Below are 9337 nucleotides of genomic sequence, written 5' to 3'. Positions count from 1 at the left end.
AATGAGAATGGGACGTAGAATTAAAATGTGTGGCCACTGGGAGATCCTGCTTTCTCTGGCCGACCGAGCGTAGGTGTTCAGTGAAACGGTCTCCCAGTTTTATCAGTGGGTTTCTCATTATCCTGGTCCTTAGTACAGGATACGATCCGTCTCCAACAAACATAGCATTGGAGATGAAAATGTGATCTCAGTGATTCTGAGAGTGGAATGTTTGTTGGTGCCAGATTCTCAGGAACTGCTGATTCCTGGGATTGTCACGTTCAACAGTCTCAATTTGGCGGAGAATGGAGCGAAAAAAAAGATCAGTGAGCGGCAGTTCTGAGAGGAAAAACGCCTTGTTAATGAGAGAGTTCGAATGAGAAAAGCGAGATTGGTTCAATCTGCCGGGAAGGCGACAGTAACTCAAATAACCACGCTACAACTGCATTGTGCAGAGAAGCGTCGTTGGACGTGTAGCATGCCGAATATTGAAATGAACGGGCCACAGGTGTAGAAAAACACGGACATACAATCAATGGCCGCAGTATTAGGTACAGGACGTGCACAGTACCGGGCCCTTTGGTATTTGTTATAAACAGCCAGTGAGATTTAGATTTAGTTTTCAATTTTGTTTTAGTTAGTCATGTTTAAAGATGCACTGTTTTTGCTAAAAGTAGCACGAAAATTTACAGGGAAAAAAAAAACGAGTGCTGAGCTCTGGATTTGTTTCCAGTGAATCTGAGCATTGAATTCTCGGGGTCCAAACAGTAAGTGAACACAACCTGCGGATCGTTCAGTTGAAGACAAGCTCATCAAACTGGACCACACACTAATCAAGATGTAAGTTCACAACCTGTTATCCAGTGCTTGAACTGCTGCACACAAAAACTCAGTCAAGCCATTGGTTGTATTGTGTTGTTTGGCACCGGTTTACGATTGTATTTCAGTGCACAGTGACAAAGATCCCAATTCAGTCTGCTCCAGGGATCCTACTTCATAGAACAGTACAGCACAGGCCTTTCTGCCCACAATGTTGTGACGACCCTAAAACCCTGCCTCCCATATCACCCCCACTTTAAGTTCCTCAATATACCTGTCTAGTAGTCTTTTAAATTTCACTAGTGTACCTACCTCAATCAATGACCCAGGCAGTGCATTCCACGCACTGAGTAAAAAAAAAACCTTTCTATAATATCCCCCTTGAAATTCCCACCGCTTACCTTAAAGCCATGTTTTCTTGTATTAAGCAGTGATGTCCTGGGGAAGAGGCGCTAGCTGTCCACTCTATCTATTCCTCGTAATATCTTGTATACCTCTATCATGTCTCCTCTCATCCTCCTTCTCTACACAGAGTACAGTTCCCTTAATCTCTGATCAAAATGCATACTCTCTAAACCGCGCAGCATCTTGGTAAATCTCTTCTGTCCCCTTTCTAATGCATCCACATCCTTCCTATAGTGAGGCGACCAGAACTGGTTACAGTACTCCAAGTGTGGCCTAACCAGAGTTTTATAGAGCTGCATCATTATTCCGTGACTCTAAAACTCTATCCCTCGACTTATGAAAGCTAACACTCCATAAGCTTTATTAACTATCCGATCTACCTGTGAGGCAACTTTCAGCTATCTGTGGACATGTATCCCCAGAACCCTCTGCCCCTCCACACTTCCCTGTATCCTGCCATTTACTATGTACTCTGCCTTGGAGTTTGTCCTTCCAAAGTGTACCAACTCACACTTCTCCAGGTTGAACTCCATCTGCCACTTCTCGGCCACTTCTGCATCCTATAAATGTCTCTCTGCAACCTTCGACAAACCTATACACTATCCACAACACCACCAAACTTTGTGCCGTCTGCAAAACTTACCAACCCACCCTTCTACCCGCACATGCAGGTCGTTAATAAATATCATAAAAAGTAGAGGTCCCAGAACCGATCCTTCTGTGACACCACTAGTCACAACCCTCCAATCTGAATTTACTCCCTCCACCACGACTCTCTGATTTCCGCAGGCAAGCCAGTTCTGAATCCACCTGGCCAAACTTCCCGGGATCCCATGCTTTGTGACTTTCTGAATAAGCCTACCGTGTGGATCCGTGTCAAATGCCTTACTAAAATCCATGTAGATCACATCCACTGCACTACCCTCGTCTATATGCCAGGTCACCTCCTCAAAGAACTCTATCAGGCTTGTTAGCCACGATCTGCCCTTCACAAAGCCATGCTGATTGTCTCTGATCACAACATGATTTTCTAAATGCCCATAGATCCTATTGCTAAGAATCTTTTCCAACCGCTTTCCCACCACAGACTTAAGGCTTACTGGTCTATAATTACCCGGACTATCCCTACTACCTTTTTAAACAAGGGGAATCATTCGCCTCCCTCCATTCCGCCGGTATTATTCCCGTGGAGAAGGAGGACATTTACTAGAATGTGACTTGGGTTTCAGCACCTAAGTTACAGAGAAAGTATGAACAAGTTAGCTCTTTATTCTTTGGAGCATAGAAGGTTGAGGAGGGACTTAATAGCAGTATTCAAAATTATCAGGCGATAGATAGAGTTGACGTGCATAGGCTTTTTTCCATTGAGAGTAGGGGAGATTCAAACAAGAGCACATGACCTGAGAGTTAAGGGGCAAAAGTTCAGCGGTAACACGAGGGGGAACATCTTTACTCAGAGAGTGGTAGCTGTGTTGAACGAGCTTCTAGTAGAAGCTGTAGAGGCAGGTTCGATTTTGTCATTTAAAAAATACTGGATAGGTATATGGACAGGAAAGGAATGGAGGATTATGGGCTGAGTGCAGGTAGATGGGGCTAGGTGAGAGTAAGTTTTCGGCACGGACTAGAAGGGCCGAGATGGCCCAGTTCCGTGTTGTAATTGTTATATGGTTATATAAAGTTCCCAGCCAGAGGCTCGGTAGTCTCTTCCCTTGCCTCGTGGAGTGGCCTGTGGAATAATCCGTCAGGTCCCGGGGACTTATCCGTCCTAATGTATTTTAACAACTCCAACACCTCCTCTCCCTTAATATCAACATGCTCCAGAACATCAACCTCACTCATATTGTCCTCACCGTCATCAAGTTCCCTCTCATTGGTGAATACCGAAGAGAAGTATTCACTGAGGGCCTCGGTCACTTCCACAGCCTCCAGGCATCTTCCCACTTCTATCTCTAATCGGTCCTACCTTCACTCCTTTCATCCTTTTGTTCTTCACATAATTAACGGACGCCTTGGGGCTTTCGTTTACACTAATCGCCAAGGCCTTCTCATGCACCCTTCTTGCTCTCCTCAGCCCCTTCTTAAACTACTTTCTTGCTACCCTATATTCCTCAATAGACCCAACTGATCCTTGATTTCATGCATGCTGCCGTCTTCCACCAGACTAGATTCTCCACCTTACTTATAACCCATGGTTCCGTCACACTTCCATTCTTTATCTTCATCACCGGGACAAGTATATCCGCAACATCCTGCAAGAGATCCCTAAACATCGACGACAAGTCCAGAGTGAATTCCCCAGAGAAAAAAAAAAACACTATTCCATTTCACACCCGCAAGTTCTAGCCTTATAGCCTCATAATTTGCCCTTCACCAATTGAAAATTTTCCTGTCCTCTCTGATTCAATCCTTTTCCACGATAATGTTAAAGGTCAGCGAACGTTGGTCACGGTCCCCCAGATGTTCCGCCACTGAGAGATCTGTGACCTGACCCGGTTCGTTACCTAATACTAAATCGAGTATGGCATTTCCCCTCGACGGCCTGTCAACATACTGTGACAGGAATCCTTCCTGGGTGCACATACCAATCTCTGCCCCGTCTAAATCATTGGAACTAATCAGGTGCCAATCAATATTAGGAAAGTTAAAGTTAAAGAGCAACTGCTCCCTTCCTGTTCCTGACATCTACCCATACTGACTCAAAAGAGGGTCCTGCGACAGTACCCACCCTTTCTGGAGCTGTAATAGTAGCCCTGACCAGTATTGTCACCCTTCTCCGCATTTTCCCCTCTCTATCCCTTTTAAAGCACTGAAATACAGGAATATTGAGAATCCATTCCTGCCTCGGTGCCAGCCAAGTCTCTGTAATGGCCAGTACATCATAATTTCATGTATGTATCCAAGCTCTCAGTTCATCACCTTTGTTCCTGATGCTTCTTGCATTGATGTACACGCACTTTAGCCCTTCTAACTTACTACGTTTACGCCCTTTTTTCTGTTTCTCTTTCCTCAAAGCCTCTTATATGTTAGATCTGGCTTTACTCCATGCACTATAATTGCAGCTCTCACATGACCTTAATGTTCCTTAACCTCACTATCTGTTCTAATTCTCTGGTTGTCCTCTCCCTGCATATCTAGTTTAAAGCCCCCGAAGCAGCACTAGCAAACCCTCCCGCAAGGATATTAGTCCCCCTCCAGTTGGTTTCTTTTCGGTTGGTCTCATTAATTAATTTATTGTTTAGTTCTGGACAAATTCATTCTCAAACTGAAAAGGTCAGTGACAGCTGAGGGCAAAGTTAGATAAGGGTTTATTGGAAAGACACAACAGCAGGACCAGCTCTGTCAACTGGTTGGGAATACTTTTTTCTTTTAAACAGTGGACAGCCGCTTTCGCCAGACTTCACTGTATCCCCGCTGCCTGCAGCTGCACTGATATCAGAATCGGGCCGTTTATAAAGCAATCTTTAATATTTGTCCACCATGGGGCCATTACAATAATGGGCAAGGCAGCAACGGTCTGGAGATAACCACGCCCTATAGAGTACAGCAAGATAAGAATATATTTCCCCATTCAGATTACTGTTCACTTACTGGAAATAAATAAAATTATCAATCAGATAAAAATATGACGACAAGGTCTGTTTACTTTTCTCCCGCTGGTGTGTTTCCCCGCCCTCACATTTATTTACATATACCTGAGCTGCGTCTCCTTAATGTGTGATGAAAACCCTTTTAACATTAAATCCACTGGATGTGCTTTTGTCAGCCAGAAGTTGCTGACGGGAGATTTAATTACAGTGGCATCCCGCATTCACTGTGACCCATACAGATCTGACTGTGATCTCGGCTCATCAACCCTACCTCTCACCTGTAGCATCTCACCCACTTTCGTATCAAGGGCCACTACACTGCAGGATTACAATATTAACCGAAAGACTCTACTTCTCCTGAATATTGAGGACGGTCATTCCCACGACACACTAGACCTGTCATGGTTCTGGCTGGCATTTCCCACCTCTTCCCTTTCCACCCTAATTGGTCCTCAATCGCCACACTTGATTCCCAATCTTTCCCAATTCCTCTCAATCACCAGCACCTGGTTCCCATTAGCCACCAGAGGATAAGACTCTCACACCCCAGCTCTTGCCCCATCCCCACCCCTCACCTCTTTTTTCTGACTATTTCCCGTCCACTCTCAGTCTAGAGAGAGTCTCAGCTCAAAATGTTGACGGTCCATTTCCCTCCACAGATGCTGCCTGACGCACTGACTTTCTCCGGCAATTTGCTTTTTGGTGCATATAACCCGTGTAAGTATGGGGAGCAGGATTTTACACCATATTTCAGGTGCAATCGCAAAACAGCCCAAATAATTGTTAAACTCATTTTCAGTCTTATACCAATGAGACTTACAATCAATACAATGTACTTTTGACCTCCCTCCCCACCCACGGCACCGCAGTACCTCATCGTTTCAACACACTCAGTGTTTCTGTTTCTCCTGCAGAAGAAACAGGACTTCACCTTGTCTGTTGTTCCCACTCACTCCTTTTAGCTCTGTTACGCTGAAAAGTCTGTACAAGAGAACTAGAACATAGAACAGTACAGCACAGGAACAGGCCCTTCGGCCCAAAATGTTGTGATTAACCAATTAAATTTGTCATCAAATTGTTAACCAATCAAATCCCCTCTGACTACAAAATGTCCATATGTTTTACTATTTTCCTCGCATCTGTGTGTCTATTGAAACGTCTCTCAGAAGTCCGCAGTGTGTCTGCCTCTACCAGCACCCCAGGCAGCACATTCCAGCGAACCAGCACTCTCTGTGTCAGAAACACTTGCCCCTGACATCTTCTTTAAAATTGTCCCTTCTCACCTTAAATGCATGGATTCTGGTGTTAAATATTTCTACCATTATAGAAGAATATCCTTTGTCGCTCTACCTATGTCTCTCATAATCTTTAAAATCTCACACCAGCCTGCATCGCTCCAGAACCCAATATGGCTCATGCCCTGTAATCCAGGCAGTATCCTGGTAAATAGCTTCTTCACCCTTTCCAAAGCCCCGACATATTACCTCGAATCAGGCGACCAGAACTATATGAAATACTTCAGATGTGATCTAACACGAGTTTTATCAAGCTGCAACCCAACTTCCCGACTTTTGAACTCAATCCCTCGAATAATGTTAAGCATTACATTTGCCCTCTTAACCAACCTATCAATGTGTGCAGTCACTTGCAGAGATCTGTGCACTTGGACTCCAAGACCCCTGTGCTCATCAACACTGCTAATGGTCTTGCGTTTACATTCGACCTACCGAGCTGCCAAGATGATCATCACTACTCAAATCTAACTGAGATTTCTCAGGTCCTGTTTAATTTATTGCCAAGTGCACAAGTACGGGACGGTACAGGTAGAGAGAAACACTGGCGTGCAGCAGCATCACAGGCAAGTACATTTAGATAACAAACAGAACATAAATTGTACGACTCGGTGTAATTAGCAATATAGAACTATTGGATTTATGTCATGACGAAAAATAAATATGCACTTTGTGTCAACAACTGACTTGGAAATGTTGAATTTCCTCTCTCAGCCAAATGGTTGACAGTTTGGGAACAGCTGGGCTCCAAGCACCAGTCCCTTCAACACCCACTGGGACATCCTGCAGGACCAAGAAGGATCTGGGTATTCCTTCTCATTAAACACAGATACAATATGAACAGGAGAAGGCCCATCCGGCCCGTCCTGTCACTCAATATGACCCCGGGCCAGTCTATCTTTGCCCCTCCCCTGCACTACTTCGATCATCAGTTTCCCCAGACCATTTGGCCCCACGACAGTCTGCCGATGTTTACTCCCCAATGTGGTGAATCCCTCTGCTCGCCACCACCATGGGCTCAGACATTTCCACAGATGAGACGCTCCTGTCCCCACCTGGACAAACATCTTGTCCGCCTCCTGTCACACCATCTTTATCCTTTCAATAAAATCCCCCCTCTCCCTCATACTTCTGCCGAAATCCCTCCCGCCCCAGGGAACCAGCATCAAGCCGACGGGCCGAGCGGTCTCCTCCTACCTCTCAGCGATACATCAGACTCCGGTCGCAGGAGACGCTTCACAAATGCCCTCAATTTCCCTCGGAGGGAAACGGAAGTACATCAAAAAGTACATCATTTACTATGACGATTGCTCCGTTTTGACGGGGATTTCGGAGCGGGAGGGGACGCTGGCACAGCGTGGATAACTCCCTCCTGGCTGGTCCGCCGCCGCTATATCATATTTAAAATTATGATGGGGATAGATAGAGTTGAAACGGATAGGCTTTTTTCCATTGAGAGTAGGGGAGATTCAAACATGAGGACATGAGTTGAGAGTTAGGGGCGCAAAAGTTTATGGGGTAACACGAGGGGCTACTTCTTTACTCAGGAAGGCGAAGTGACTGACATATCTTCGCATCAATGGGAATAAGGCGGATTGTAAATACTCTGCTGAGAGCGCCGGTGGGGGCGAGGTGACGTGATTAGTGCTTCAGCTGTTAACCCGTCTCAGCGCGAGTACAGGCAGCGCATGTATGACGTAAATTACTGCACACGTGACATCAGATCCCGGTGTGGGGGAGCACGTGTTTTAAAATACCAAATGGACGTTTTATTTGATTTCCGAGGGCAAATAAAATCAATCATTGAATTCGCCTGGCTGCACATTCTAACTGGTTGAGTGGTCAGGGTGCTATTTGTCTCGAGTTTGGTCACAAAATCCCGATTTCTGTGGGGAAGATTTTCTAGGTTGATCATGTTTCCAATAGCTTTAATCTGTGCAGTGTCTTGCTGATCAGTATTTTTTTAAAAACTGATCCACTAATGTAAACCTGAATTGCCAGCCGGGTCTACACACAGTGTATTAGACAACAGAAGAACTCTCGGTCCTGCAGTGTCTAAATTCTTGTAGACTAAGCACTCTGACAATGTGGAACATAGGTACCCCTTCCTCTGACAGCCAGAGCTTCATTCAGACAGCTGGTATCTATGATGAATTCTGTTTGTTGATTGTTAAAGTTCGCCCAGAGTCGGATAGATGGGGTTGACGGAGAGGTCGGGAGTGCCACAGAGAAAGGGCCGGACAGCCTCTCCGTTGTGCTTCCAGCTTCCTACCAATGTTGGGAATGTGGGGACCCCAGCCACTGGGGCTCAGCGGGGATCTCTTCTTAATTCTTCAAGAATATTCTAATTGTATCAACGTCCAGCCAAACATTTATTTCAACTAAATACGCTCTTTGTACCACACGCGGGCCCTCGTTGACCTATCGTTGCCATGGCAATGCATAAATTACGAGAAGAGCTCAGCAGACCTGGCAGCATCCGTGGAGGGAAATAAACAGTCGACGTATCGGGCCAAAAAATTCATCAGTAATGGAAAGGAAGGGTAAGGGCCAGAAGGTTCAGGGGGGACGATAGAGGTATTTAAAATTATGATGGGGATAGATAGAGTTGAAACGGATAGGCTTTTTTCCATTGAGAGTAGGGGAGATTCAAACATGAGGACATGAGTTGAGAGTTAGGGGGGCAAAAGTTTATGGGGTAACACGAGGCGGTACTTCTTTACTCAGAGAGTGGTAGCTGTGTGGAACGAGCTTCCAGTAGAAGTTGTAGAGGCAGGTTCGATATTGTCATTTTCTAAAAAAAATGGATAGGTATATGGACAGGAAAGGAATGCAGGGTTATGGGCTGAGTGCAGGTCGGTGGGACTAGGCGAGAGTAAGCGTTCGGCACGGACTAGAAGGGCCGAGATGGTCTGTTTCCGTGCTGTATTTGTTATATGGTTATATGATTGATTGATTGATTGATTGATTGATTGATTAGGGAGGCGTAGGTTGTGGTTCTGAGGGACTCGGGTCTGTGTCTCCCTAGCTGCCTATCCGCGCTCATTCCTCACACAGGAGCGGCCTTTCTGCTGAAATTAAATCCAATTTATCCAACAGTTCACTCTCATTAGGAAATGAGCAAAGTCGCTTTAACCCGTTCTCCTGTAGGGAAAACGATAATATCTATAACCTGAAGTAGGAGACAGCACCTGCATCTGCTGCTGTAACCGGATGGCGTTCGGTGCGGTCCCGGGTAGCTACAGTCCCGCGTGA

This window comes from Hemitrygon akajei, unplaced genomic scaffold (genome assembly GCF_048418815.1).
Source record: "Hemitrygon akajei unplaced genomic scaffold, sHemAka1.3 Scf000117, whole genome shotgun sequence".
In the NCBI taxonomy this organism is placed as follows: Eukaryota; Metazoa; Chordata; class Chondrichthyes; order Myliobatiformes; family Dasyatidae; genus Hemitrygon; species Hemitrygon akajei.
Note: the sequence above shows the minus strand (reverse complement) of the source record.